This window comes from Chelonoidis abingdonii, chromosome 6 (assembly GCF_003597395.2).
Source record: "Chelonoidis abingdonii isolate Lonesome George chromosome 6, CheloAbing_2.0, whole genome shotgun sequence".
NCBI classification, from domain to species: domain Eukaryota; kingdom Metazoa; phylum Chordata; order Testudines; family Testudinidae; genus Chelonoidis; species Chelonoidis abingdonii.
Genome location: NC_133774.1, coordinates 124,243,854 through 124,257,248, shown reverse-complemented (window position 1 = coordinate 124,257,248; position 13,395 = coordinate 124,243,854). Strand labels below are relative to the sequence as shown.

The 13,395-nt window shown below is 45.3% G+C and overlaps 1 protein-coding gene across 5 annotated transcripts in view; it reads left to right on the top strand.

Moving 5' to 3' along the window:
- Positions 1-13,395, top strand: part of PALM2AKAP2 (PALM2 and AKAP2 fusion) — a 445,812-nt gene that overhangs the window by 285,628 nt on the left and 146,789 nt on the right. The window contains exon 1 of one of the 5 annotated variants that reach the window (XM_032763575.2): positions 3,305-3,473. The exons of the other annotated variants lie outside the window; for them this stretch is intronic. The gene's annotated coding sequence lies outside the window, so the exon portion shown is untranslated. Of the gene's footprint in view, positions 1-3,304; positions 3,474-13,395 lie in introns of those variants that run through there. 5 annotated transcript variants of the gene reach the window in all.

Below are 13,395 nucleotides of genomic sequence, written 5' to 3'. Positions count from 1 at the left end.
ACTAAGTCAGTAAATGTTCCAGTTCTGTTTCTACCAATGGCCAGGCCACAGCTGTTGACAGGCAGATTATGACCTAGATCAGCTGATGTGGCAGAGAGAAAGTGAGTAGAAGTAAGCACTGTTATGTGTTTAAAAGGAAGCCCTTTCTTCTCATAGAACTAATGGAGGTTTTGTAGCTGTAGTTCCCATTGACTTAGGATGTCCAAGATCTACTGTGATCTGATTTCCCTAAGAGCAGAGATGACCCAGACCTGCCTACAGTATGTGTGTGCCCATTCACGGGGGCAGTGAGGGCAGCTGGCTTCAGCAGTGTTACTATGCATGCTCAGTCTATGCCAAGCAGCAGGCATGGGAGAGTATCTGATCCCACATGTTGCCCCCCACGTATCACCTCTGCCTGAGCGTGTGATGTTATTGAAAATGCGCTAAATCCTACAGTCCTTACTCAGGGCTGAGTCATCCCTTCTGTGGGAAAAGCTGCAAAAAGCCATGCTACTTTTAATTTGGGGCACTTCAATGGGAGTATTGTGTCAGAAGCAAAATGGGATTTTCCCCGTCCCTATACATTGGGCAGGTAGGCGTGATTTGCTGATATCCCAATATCCATAAGAAAATCCTCCATGTTTGGAGACCTCCGCAGAGGATGCGCTTCCAGGGCATTCAGGCAGATGCTCCATAGGACTGCCCCCAGCCTCTCTCTCGCCAAGTGCAGGATGGGGGTCTCAAGATCCCTTTCCAAAAGCATACAGGAATGAGGAAAGCCAACGTTTCTTGCAAATCAGCATTATCTGCGCCTGTAAAATGCCCACTGATTTAAGGGGGAACAATAGCAGGGATAGTGCTACATCTCTTCCAAAACCCTGAAGGACCAAAAGTAAGCATGAGGCTTCTGTGAAAAAAAAGTCACTTAAGAAAAAAAATCTGCCCTTGCTGACCACTGGACTAATTTTGCAGACATTATATATTCTTCTTACCTTCCAAGGCACTTTTGGGACAATGTGCATTGATGTCCTCATTCACTTGTCAGGCAAAATTCTCATTTGCCTTCCAAAAAAAAGTTAGCATTGGTTACAGTCTTATCTGGCAAAGAGTCATCTCTTCTTCTTCATGCCTTTAGCGTCAGCTACAGCAGTTATCTGAATCTCTGCAAGCAAGGCGTATAATATTAACAAAACGCATCTTTAAAACCAAAATTTTAAGACATCATTTTCTTCTTCTGTTGTAACTGTTAAAAATGCAAATTAAAAACAACAGGCAGAACTCATTTGAAATATGTGTGATGAAATATCACTTGATTTCCTCTGTGGTGTATTATCTGTGCCCTGCTTCACTAATACTAATTAAACGCTTCCCTGCTGTAAGAAGTAAAATATTGAAACAGCATCAGGATTACTTGCTATATTGCTTCTGCTAATAAAACAAAACTCGATGTTGCACTTGTACAATTTAATCTAATCCAGTACTGGGGCAGTAAAATGGGGGTGGGGTGGGGTGCTGTACTGAAGATTCAGAAATATCTGTTAATGTCTTTGGAGTTGCAGCATCTTCAGCTCTTATAAAGGTCACACTTTTCTTTTGAGTTCTTTTTATTCACCTTCTGCTTTCCAAGCCTTTAGGGCACACCTGCATCATGTTATCAAGCTTTTCTCTCCAACCGCAAGGATAAGAAACTACTACTTTACTTGGTGGGTTTTTTTTATGAAAACTGAGATTCTATGATCCCAGCAACTGCAGTGTTAAGAAAAACACCAAATCTTTGTAATATAGTCATGACAGTTGGAAACATCTGATGTTTCTCCTCTATCTTCCTCCAACATTGTTTTTGTCCATGATCCTCATGGGCCTATGCACATGTCATAACTTGGCCTGCCCACCTATACAAGGGAGTAAGGGAGGGTAAGACTTCCTCTTATAAACCTGTGTGAGCTATCCAGATCTTTGATCCAGGCAGAAGGGAGTAGGCAGGGACTGTGTGCCCGCTTACTTCCTGCTGCAATCAGGTGAGCAGAGAGGGGTAAGGCTTGGTTCTACCTGTCCCATTCACTGCCAGCACAGGTGGATGGGGGTGGGAGAGGGGAGAGATGTGTATGACCCAGCAGTAAATTACAACTTCCCAGTCTGTGCCCCACAGCAAGAAGAAAGCAGGGGAGGAACTGCTACTTTGAGGGGTGTATGAGTCAAGGTGCCTTCAGAAGTGGTGCAGTTCGACTACTGCTTCCTCAGGTCTGGGCCTACAGGATCAATCTCACCCACGATATATTCTCGTACTGCAATTTAGTATATTTAGTATTCGTACCTAAAAGCCTCAGCCCTAGAGGAGCACCCCCCTACGCTAGGCCCTGTACAAACACAGAACAAAAAGCTGGTCCGCGTCCCAAAGAAGACTAAGGGTCAGTCTGTGCTGCAAGCGTGGGGTGGGATTAGGGTGCTCTTTGGGGCAGTGTGTGATTGCAGTATGAGTAACCACACCCAGATTGCTCCATTGGGTTGGGACAGGGAAGTTGCAGTACTGTGCACTTGTGTGGACTAGACCTGTGAGTATATTCATATGGGGGGTACAGCCTAGCCATATCCTAATTATAAAACAAGAGCCAACAGCTGGATGCAGACAGAGGGGGGAGCACCGTTCCCTGTGGCAAAGATCTTGTGTCATCAGGACTCTAGGGTAGGATTGAGGTTTAAAACACATCTAACACCTACATGTACTTTCTTCCACCCTGCAGCAGCCCTGGCCTGAGACTTCCCAGCCACGTGGGCATGAATTTGCCTTCTCCCCTTGAGCGCCAGCATTGAGTGGCAACCCTGACCTTTGCCCAGGCATCTCCCCTTTAGGGTGACCAGATGTCCTGATTTTATAGGGACAGTCCCCATTTTTGGGTCTTTTTCTTATATAGGCTCCTATTACACCCCCAACCCCCTCCAGATTTTTCACCTTTGCTGTCTGGTCACCCTACCCCTCATTGCCACCAGGACTAGCAGCCAGGAGGCCCCACTTGCCTGGGTTATGGCCACTCTTCCCAGCCTCAGGCCCAGCCCACCCCCGGCTCTGCCCCACTGCGAGCCCCTGGAGGGGTCGGCCGGGCTAATGGCCAGAAGGCTGCTGTAACCAGAGCGGGGTGGCGGCCTCAGCCCGGCTGCTGCGTGCTCGGGCGGCAGAGCCAGAGCTCAGCTCCCCTCCGCGGGCGCAGCGAAGCTGCTGGCTGGGCAGCTGCGGAGGAGGGACCGGAGGAGGCAGCAGAGGGTGAGCGGCCGCGGGGGCCACGCCGCGCGGGGGGGAGAGGGAGAGGGAGCGGGGGAGGGACGCTCCCACCCCCAGCGCGGAGGGGGCTGCCGCAGTTCGCTGAAGGGCTTCCCGGAGCCGGAGCGCCGGTGGAGCTGCTGGGCTGGAGCCGGAGCCTCCGGGGGCACCTCTGGCGCTGCAGCCCGCAGCCTCGCCGCGGGGGGCCGGAGCCGGGGCGGTCGCTGCAGCCCGGGTAAGTTGCCCCCCTGGGTGCGCGGGCGGGGTGGGGGGGCGAGGTGCCCTAGGATGGGAGCTGGGCTTGGACCAGGGTGGCTGCCGCAGCTCGCAGCCTCACGCAAGCGGGGAGGGATTGCGAGGCACGGGACTCCATGCCGCAGGGGGTGGGGGGTATTGTAAGCTGTGCATTGCGGGGCCGTTGTTGTGGCGGGGTGCTGGATATTGGGGGGCTGTGGGGGAGGGGTTGTGTTCCGGGGTGTTTGTAAGGGGTTCATGAGCAGCGCAGGGGCCGTCTTGTCGGGGGAAATAAACAGCACCGGGCTTTGGGGTGCAAAGATTGCGTGGCTTAAGCGAGAGGAAGTTGCGCGGGCTGCATTTGGCTGTGCCCTCCAGGTCTGCCTGGAAGGGGAAAGGGGGTTGTGTGCAAATGGGGTCTGCGGGAGAGAGTGGGGCTGGGCTGGGCTGGAGGAAGGCAGGCAGGCAGGCACCCTTGGGGGCTCTGTTTCCCTGCGGCTGGGGGAAGCTGATTCGGTTTGGGCTCGAGGGGAGGTTCTGTTTGGGCAGTTTTTGTTTGCTCGGCTCGGCCATAGGAGGGCGATCGCTGAGTGTCGATAGAGGGCTGGGGGGCAGTTGCGGGGAGGAATCCGGTCGGGGGCTTCCCAGGGAAGCAGAGCTGAGAGGCGTGGGGCCGGGGGCATGGCTTGATGCAGTGGAGAGAGGGGAGCCGCCAGTGCCTCAACCCTCCATGTGTGCGGAATGTCAAACGCTCCCTGTTATTAATGTGCACTGGCGTGTTTCGCGGCTGCTGCGGGCACTCACCAGCCAGCTATTTTTATTAGTGTTTTAAAGGGCTGGAGGGCGTAGCCCGTGGGGGAGGTTAGCTAATGAAATCCATGCAGCAAGGATCCTGTGGAGTTCACTCCTACGGCGCCTTCCCGCTGGGGGTCCCCCGGCAGTTCCTCCTTTCAAGTCCCCGCACATCCTCTGCATGCTCAGTACTGGCGTTTGCAAGGAGCGGATCCCACTCTGTTGTCTGGGAAGCTGCAAATCCCAGTTCAGTTCGCCTCTCTTTTTAAGGGCTGAGCTAGCAGGACCCCTTCACTCTTTTCTCCGCGCCCCGGCTTCCTTTGAACTTCCGAAAAGTCTTAAATGGAAATCCGTGGGAATTCTTAGCAGTCCTTCTCCACGAAATACCAGGGGGCTCTTGGGAACAGATGAATAATATTTGTACATGTAGGTACAAAGGTGACTGGGAGGCAATGAGTTAATTATCGGATGGGAAATCTCGGTAGCACCCATGCTAATTTGGGAGCTTTTCGAATTAGGTTATTTCTCTCAAGTGTTCCAAACTATCTTTATCTGCTTGGCAAATTATGCCATCCCTGGGTCATTGTGAAATAACAAAGCACACTTGTTGCAGATTTGAAATGTTGAGAGTTTAATTTAACACACCTATAACGTAGACTTCCCCCACTACTTCATCCCCCATTTGTGTGTCACTTTTGAAGGTTATTCAGATGTCTGTGTAGGAGGGTTAAGAGCCACTGTGTATGAGCAACCACTTGAGTTACTTAATGGAATTAATCAGTGGCCAGAATGAGCAGTAGCAGTGTTAAGCCTTGTTGGTTTTCAGCCATAATCACTTACCAACCGCAGAAAATGTATGTTAAGGCAGTAACTTGTTTGAATGAATTCCCTGATTCTGCTAGTGAAATGGAAGTGTTTTTATTTTGAGATGCGATTAACATTTCAGCATTGTAATGAAATGCTGGATTCTAGCATTATCTCATAGCTCAGATATGTCCATTGATATTCATGTCTGGTGAGTGCTTTGCAAGGGTTTTGCATAGCTGATAGGGATTTATTTCATTTCCACAATTATATTGTGTTGACTCAACTGCCTTGGGAGCTCTATAAGGCTGCTTAACTTTTTTTTAATGAGTGCGAGTTGATTCATATCTTACTAGCTCATGATATTTTAAGTCACTACACACAGCTGAGAATGAAGCACTGGGACACTTAAGATATTTGTTTAACATTCATTGCGCACATTCTTGAAAAGTCAGTGCATGGATGAGCTTTTTGTTTAATTTCATTGCACAGCTGTGTCAGCCTGTTTTTCTTACTTTGATAGCTCCTATCTGATTTTGTTTCTGTACTAATTGGAAATTTTAATGCAGATATAATGGGTATATCTCCATATATTTATATCTCATAGAGCTGGAAAGGATCCTGAAGGATCATTGAGTCCAGCCCCCTGCCTTCGCTAGCAGGACCAAGTACTGATTTTGCCCCAGATCCCTAATTGGCCCCCTCAAGGACTGAACTCACAACCCTGGGTTTAGCAGGCTAATGCTCAAACCACTGAGCTATTCTTCTGCCTCCCCAATTTTGAGATAAACAGTAAAAAAATTTCCTATTAGCTTTAGAACACCTGCTCAAAGATTGTTTTACGTGATGACCCACGTGAGCTCTTAAGTAAATTAAACTATGTAGGTATCTTTTAATAGCACAGATAAGTAGCAGTAGTTCATGGAGGTTTCTGTATAAACTGATGATTTTTCCCTTTCTCAATGTATATGCAACTTCAGTACTAATAAGAGCTGTATGTGTACATTTTGAGTCTGATTCTGCTTTCTTTGCACACTCACTTCCATGTACAAGGAACATAAGACCACGCCCCTTAAGTGGTTAAAAATGCCCCTGGGAACGGAAGCACCGAGAAGACCTTGCTTTAGAATCTTGAGAAGCTGATGTATATTTCGGGAGTGGGATGGATTAATTCATTCCAGTTTTTGTCTGTCTTTCCAACATTGAAGCAAGTCAGTCCTACAGTTAGGAACACACAGCTCTGAATTAGTAAGCTATACAGATACCGTATTTGTGGCAAGCTTCATCAGGAAATAAAATGCCTTTGTAATATGCATAATGCAACATCCACTGTTATCCCTACTATTACCATTGTCGCTGTGATTTTGACATTTCAACATGCTGAACTGTTCATTTGCAGCTAGGCCGCTCTGACTTCAGCTGACCAGCAATTTGCACATTTGTAGTACTTGAGTTCAAGCTGCCAAGATTCTTTAATTAATTAATGAATTTTACTGGTACGTTGGCTGTCTCTTTGCTAGCAGTCTGTACTGATGGAATGTTTCTTAATTTGCATGATGCAATACTACATGTGAGAATATTAAATGACTGGAGGTTTGAGAGGAATTTATTGTACACAATAAAATAACTGAAGAATAGATTTGTCCTGCAAATCTGGATGAATGGACAATTTTCTTTAAAAATACACATGCATCTTGATTTAGTTCAGCCCATTGCCATCAATAAAATACTTCTCCACAGCCCACTAAGAACTAAACCCTTCCCACTTAACCAATTCACCCCAACACCGTGCAGAAAGGCTGGATAAACAGACTATGCAGCTGGCCTTGAAGGTCAACAAAGTTGGGCTATCAGAACAATGGGGGAATAAGTTCCAAAGTCAAGAAGTCTGCACTGAGAATATCCTGCTCCCTTTGCCAGATGAATATACAGAATTCTCTGTGTGTTCTCAGCTATGCCACCTGCCAGGTTATAAGAAGTTATTTGCAGTGTGTAGCCGTATTGGTTCCAAGATATTAGAGACAAGGTGGGTGAGGTAATATCTTTGATTGGACCAACTTCTGCTGGTGAAAGAGACACACTTTCAACATGGAGGTGTTCTTCAGGTCTGGGAAAAGGGCTCAGTGTTACAGCTAAATAAAGGGTGGAACAGATTGTTTAGCACAGGAGTTCTCACAACAAATTTTTTGGTGGCCTCAGAGTGCAGCTACCAACTCTTGCTGGTGGCCACGCTCACAATTTTTCCTAAAATACTTAATTAACTTTAGAAAAAGTAAATAAACATGCACATATACAGGTCCAGAGCACTGTCATTTATTTATGTAGGGTTTTTCAGACTCAATAATAAAAATAATTTACATTTGTTGTTGTTCTTTACTGGACCTAAACAGAATAAAAACACGAATAAGGGACTTCACATGTTCTTGTCTTTTTTTGTTGTTGTTGTTTCTTGGGCTTTTTTTGTTTTGTTCTCTTTCCCCTAAGACTTGCTAGCTGGTAAGTCTTCTGCTGTGAAAAGTGATATTTGTATGTTTCTTAATATCATTTTTCCCAGAAAATGTACTGAGGCCTGGCAAGCCCTGGGACAGATTAATGGGAGGCAGCGGGGCCCAGGGATGATGGCGTGGGTGGTTGGCCTCGGGCTGAAGCCTGGAACCAGAGCCTGCCACTGTGTGGATGGAGTCCAGAGCTCTGTGGCTGAAGCCTGCCTCCTCTACCCCTGGAAAAGTGAGGAATTCACCATCTGCATGCACCTCCAGCGTTTGTGTTTCTGGAGGGGGGCAGGGCTGCTGGCTGCCCTGGGAAAGGGGCCACTGCTTTGTGCCCCTCCATCACAGCCCAGGAGACTGTGGCCACAAGAAAAGTGGCCACAATTGAGAAACACTGGGCCCAGATTGCTTCCCACACTAGTGTAAATCAGGGGTAAATCCCTTGAAGTTGGTTCAGTTAATCCTGGGATAAAAACTGTGTGAGTGAAGAACTGGACTTTGGCTATGTCTACACTTGTCTGTAAAATGTATGTTGCTCAGGGATATGAAAAAACACACCCTTAGCTGACATAAGTTACACCGCCAGAAGCGCCAGTGTGGACATTGCTTTGTCGGTGGAAAATGCTCTCCTGCCAGCATATCTACTGCCCCTTTTTGGGGGTGGTTTAATTATGTCAACGGGAGAGCTCTCTCCTATCAGCTTAGAGTGGCTGCATGGGAGATCTTACAACAGTGCAGCTGCATCTGTAAACATAGCATAGTAGAATGGGACGGGGGTTGGGGCATGGGGAGAGGCTCAGGGGGTGCAAGCTCTGAGCGACACTTACCTCAGGCGGCTCCCAGAAGCAGTGGCGTGTCCCTTCTCTGGCTCCCACGTGGAGGCATGGCCAGGCAGCTCTGCACACTGCCCCATCCACGGGCACCGTCCCTGCAGCTCCCGTTGGAGTTTGTAGGAGCTGGAGTAGGGCCATGCCATGGCTTCCGGGAGCCGCATGGTGAGGCTCTGACCCAGCGCCGTGGCCAGACCGCTGTAGTGGGGCCGAGCCGTGGGGTGCAGCTCGTGGGCCAGCTTAAAATAGCTTGCGGGCCGGATCATACACGTGACCATAGTTTGTCCACCCCTGGACTATATGCTAAAAAATGCAGTAGGTCTTCAATTGATATAATTCCTATCTACCAGTGTGCCAAAATGGTTGATACTTGTTTTCAATATCTCAAGAGTTTTAAAAGCTCTCTCCTAAAAGTGTTTTTGAATCAAGAGTTGTATATGTTTCATGGCTGTATTGCTATGGCAAATTAGTATTCTACGTCACTCCACCCCATCCTTCCAAAGGATAAGTCATTCATTAATTTTGTAGCGAGACAAATGCAGTTTAGCAAAGTTCACATTCATCTAAATCATAAGCGAACAGCATTAAGAAAATATATCACAGCTATAGAAAATCTGCCTTCCTCTGCTTGGATTCTTTTGCTGGCATGGAAAGTTCAGATCGTTCACCTCTGTCAGGAGGTGGCAGATAGAAGGGTGATCTGGGGGTTAAGGCATTGGACTGGGGTTCACATTCAGTTGCCCAAGGTCACAGACTTTAAGTGTGGCTTTGGGTGAATTCTTAGGGTGGAATTGTCATAAGGGCTTAGCAAGGACCTAGCTTTGCTTCCCCTGAAACCAGTCACAAAACTCTCAGATACTTCAGTGGGACTGCGTCTGAAAATTCCATCTTTAGACCCCAATTCAACAAGGTACTTAACCATATACATAATTTCAATCATATGTGTAGTCCATCCAACTTCAGTGGGACTGCATGAGGAATGAATACCTTTGAATAGGGGCCTTAAATCTTTCTGTGCCTCAGGACATCTGTAAAAGGGAGATAATGGCTTTTCTGACTTCTCTATTTAGATTGTAAGCGCTTCAGGGCAGGACTGTCTGTTGTTTGCACAGCTTCAAGTACAAAGGGGCTCCAGTCTCATTTGGTGCCTGAAGACTGTAATCCTAATAAAAAGATCGTACTGCAGTTTGGGTCCAAAATGATGGCATAACAGTCTGCAGGGGTTTTTTTAAACAATGTTTTAAATGAGAAGTTTGTGATACTCTGCAAAATGTATCCTCTTTTTTGCTTCACTTTGTCAGAGTGTAACTCCAGATAAGCCCTCTCAAAATTAGACTATTTCATCATCTGAACAAACCTTGATATTCAGTTAAGGTTGCAGGGTTCAGTATTCTGCAGTCTTCACCCAGTAACAATCCCATTGACTTCAATGGGAGTTCTGGCTGACTAAGGGCTTCGGATTCTCCTCTTTTCTGTTTAAACAGTGGAAACAATACTGCGACTGAGAGGAAAAAGCGTTCAGGATAACTTCAGAGAAGTAGTAGAAAACAACTAAATCTAAAAGAATAATGATGCTGCTTTAAACGTGTTGCTCTGCACTACATCTTTATGTGACATGAGGCCAAAAGTGAGCGGTCCTCTAGAGTTCTGTTGAGCAGGAAGAATGAGTTCTTTGGGCCCTCATTAATAACGAGGAAAACCAATAATGCATTTTAAGTAGGACAGGTTCCCTAAAAGAACATTAACTGAATCTTGAAGTGTCAGTAGGGTTACGTTAAAGATGGACGTAATCACTTGGGAAAACTTCAAAATATTCCATTAAAACATAAATCTGGTTTTTGTTCACACTTGTTTTAGAATCTCCTTTGTAACTTTAGCTCATTGATTAAAGAGAGGAATTGTGGTCTAAGGAGGAATGATGTCTTTGTTAATAAACTGCTCTGGGACTAGAGATTTGAGTTCAGTCTCGGGCTCTGCCACAGACTTCCTTTGTGACTTGGATAAGTCACTTAATCTCTCTGCTTCAGTTGTACCAATGGCGATGTTAATATTGCCTTTGTCATGTCTAGTTATATTGTAAACTCTTGGGGGCAGAAACTATGTGTACAGTACCTACCATATTTTCGGATGGAGTCTCCTGGAGCTGCTGGAATAATTAGAAAGGTATTTCTTTGTAAACCAAGGGGCTATCACTGTAAAGTTTTTTTTTTATATCGATCCTCATAGTGAAGTCATGTAATACTTGTGATATCACAGTTATTTCTGTGACATCATAATGTGATGTTATAAGCAAAACATGATTCCGTTATAGGGGTCAATCAGAATAAAATCTAGGCTTTGAGAAGGCGAGATTTTATCTAAACACAAATATTTTCAACAAAAGCAAAAGTATCATGAATAATGTAGGTAAAATATAATACACCTTTACCCCGATATAACATGACCCGATATAATGCAAATTTGAATATGATGGGAAAAGTAGCACTCCGGGGGGGCGGGGGCAAGACTGCGCACTCCGGTGGATCAAAGCAAGTTTGATATAATGCAGTTTCACCTATAACGCAGTAAGATATTTTGGCTCCTGAGGACAACGTTATATCGGGGTAGAGGTGTACGTTGCTCTTTGTTTTAGGCTCCACCCTAATCAAGTATTGTACCAGCACAGAAATCTTCTTCATATAAATGTAACAAGCATTTCAAGGACTTCATACCATGCTCTGCTAACTTTTAATTAAATTTATGGTCATAACCACATTTACAGGATTAGTTGTGTAATGGTAAGGGCAATAAACATTAAATACAGAAGCACAAAAATGCTAGTTATATATCTATGTTCTGTGGTGCAATGTTGTATGTAGAAAAATCCAATAACCTGCCTGAAGCTAATACCTTTTTTGCTAGCTTCTTATTAACTTAACTGGGATCTGGTTTGGGTGTTCTGTTGACGATATTACGAACATTATGCTGCTGCCCGTAGACGACCATCGGGATCAGGACTCTGTTGCGTGCAGGGCTGTATCATTACAAAACTACTGGGCGGGCACAGTCTCTAGTGCGAGGTATTTCATATCTAAGTACATAGTGTTGTTTCACTGTAAACAAGGAGTTATTATCAACATCAATGTGGATTTAGGGAAGAACATAATGGACACTCAGACCTCACAGTGATAGGCATGATATTGGGAGCCTAGAACGAAAGAGGGATTAAAATAGAATATGCTGCTTAAAGATCTATTATGGAGTATTTAGTAAGCAAGTTTTATGTATTATCCCTAAATGCATTACAGAGCCAAAGCGGGGGGGACCCTGAAGAGATTTTGTGGTGAGAAGTAACTTGATATTTTGTACAGAATAAGAGAGAGAGAGGGTTGAGATGCCACGATGAGTGATAAGAGACACTCAGAAATACAGTAAAAAGTGAGACTGAGTACAGAGCAATTGAAGGGCTGACATTCAGCCCAGCCATAGAGAGTCAAAGATAAGGGCAAAAGTAAAATGATTCTCAAATACATCTCTTTTGGAAAAATACATACCCATCTTCATGCCCCAGAATGGCCTTGATGAAGATAGCCCTCAGCATCCAAAATCACATCATTCCGTGGTACAGGTGGGAATGTTAGACATTCCGTCTCTCTCTCACTCACACTCTCTCTCTCTCTCTCACTTTTTTCAGAGCTTTGAGTAGGGTTTTAGCTGCGTGGCATTCACTGAAGTCAACAAAGGAACTTCCCCAGCTAAGCTCCTTGACAACTCTTTGAGGATTTAACCTAGACTTGTTTGGGTGAGAGGGTCAGCAAATGCAGCTGTATAAAAGCTTCCTAGTGGCAGCTAATAGAGAAGGGGGCTAAAGAGCAAGAAAGGAGGGTAGGGTAAATTATTGAATTCATTTCAGTGAAATATGCGTGGGAAAGAAGGGAATGTCCCTGTGCTTTGCTTGATTGAAGGGCTTGACTTCAAATAGTATTTGTACTGGTTTTACTTGTATCTCTGTATGAAATGGTTATAGAGGTATACTAATGTGCACACAGTTATACCAATATAAAGATGACCTATATCAGCATAGGACAGAATAGTTAGACGTCTAACTTTTGTATATAGAGAGAGTGATCCAAAAACCCCTCAATCCCAGCTGGCAAGGGGATTACAAGAATATCCTTATTCTGGGATTGTACATTCTGGTTCACCAAAAAGTGTCATCTGAGGTCTTGAATGAAAGCCAGGGTCACATTGGCCACTCATATTATTGTGAAATGTATGTAGCGATTCAATGGAAGAAGTTATGTATACATGCTGAAAATGGGTTTTAAAGTCTGTATCAAGGCAGAGTTGACAAGTTTTCTGTTGGAGAAAAGATGTTTGCTCCTCTGTCTCTCTGCATGTAAGTGTAAGCCAACACAATGGCGGCCTCTCTACATGCAAAGTCAATGGAGATGTGAACTCTGCAGGAAAATAAGCCACAACGATTATCCTGGCTCTGAGTAAAAACAATGAACTTTGGGGTTATAAGTAGAATGGAAAAAGACCCCACTTTAGCCTGCATCAAGGAAGTAAATGGATGGCACGTTTATATTCATGAAAATGAGCTCTCTGCTTTCCTGGATGGAAGACGTTGCAGAAGACTTGGTTGAGATAAGATTTCTTTAAATGGAAGGTTAGCCTGTTAAGTTTAGATCCTAGAAAGTGTGTTACGATTTTGTTTTGTATGTAACCCTTTTGTTTCCATTATCCTTATTCACAATGTTTTGACTCTTGAACCTTTAATATAAATGTACCCTTCATTTCACCATAAATATATCTAAATCCTGTGATAGTAAGATAGGTGCTGAATCACCCAAGCAGGTGTGTACACTCATACCTTAGGACAGCAAACCTGTTTCTTTGAGTGTTCAGTGGATTAGGGTCTGGACATTCACCTATTGTTAACCTTCAAACAGGGCCGGTGCAAGGAAATTTCACGCCCTAGGCAAAACTTCCACCTTGCGCCCCGCCCTCCACCCTGGCCCCCCCC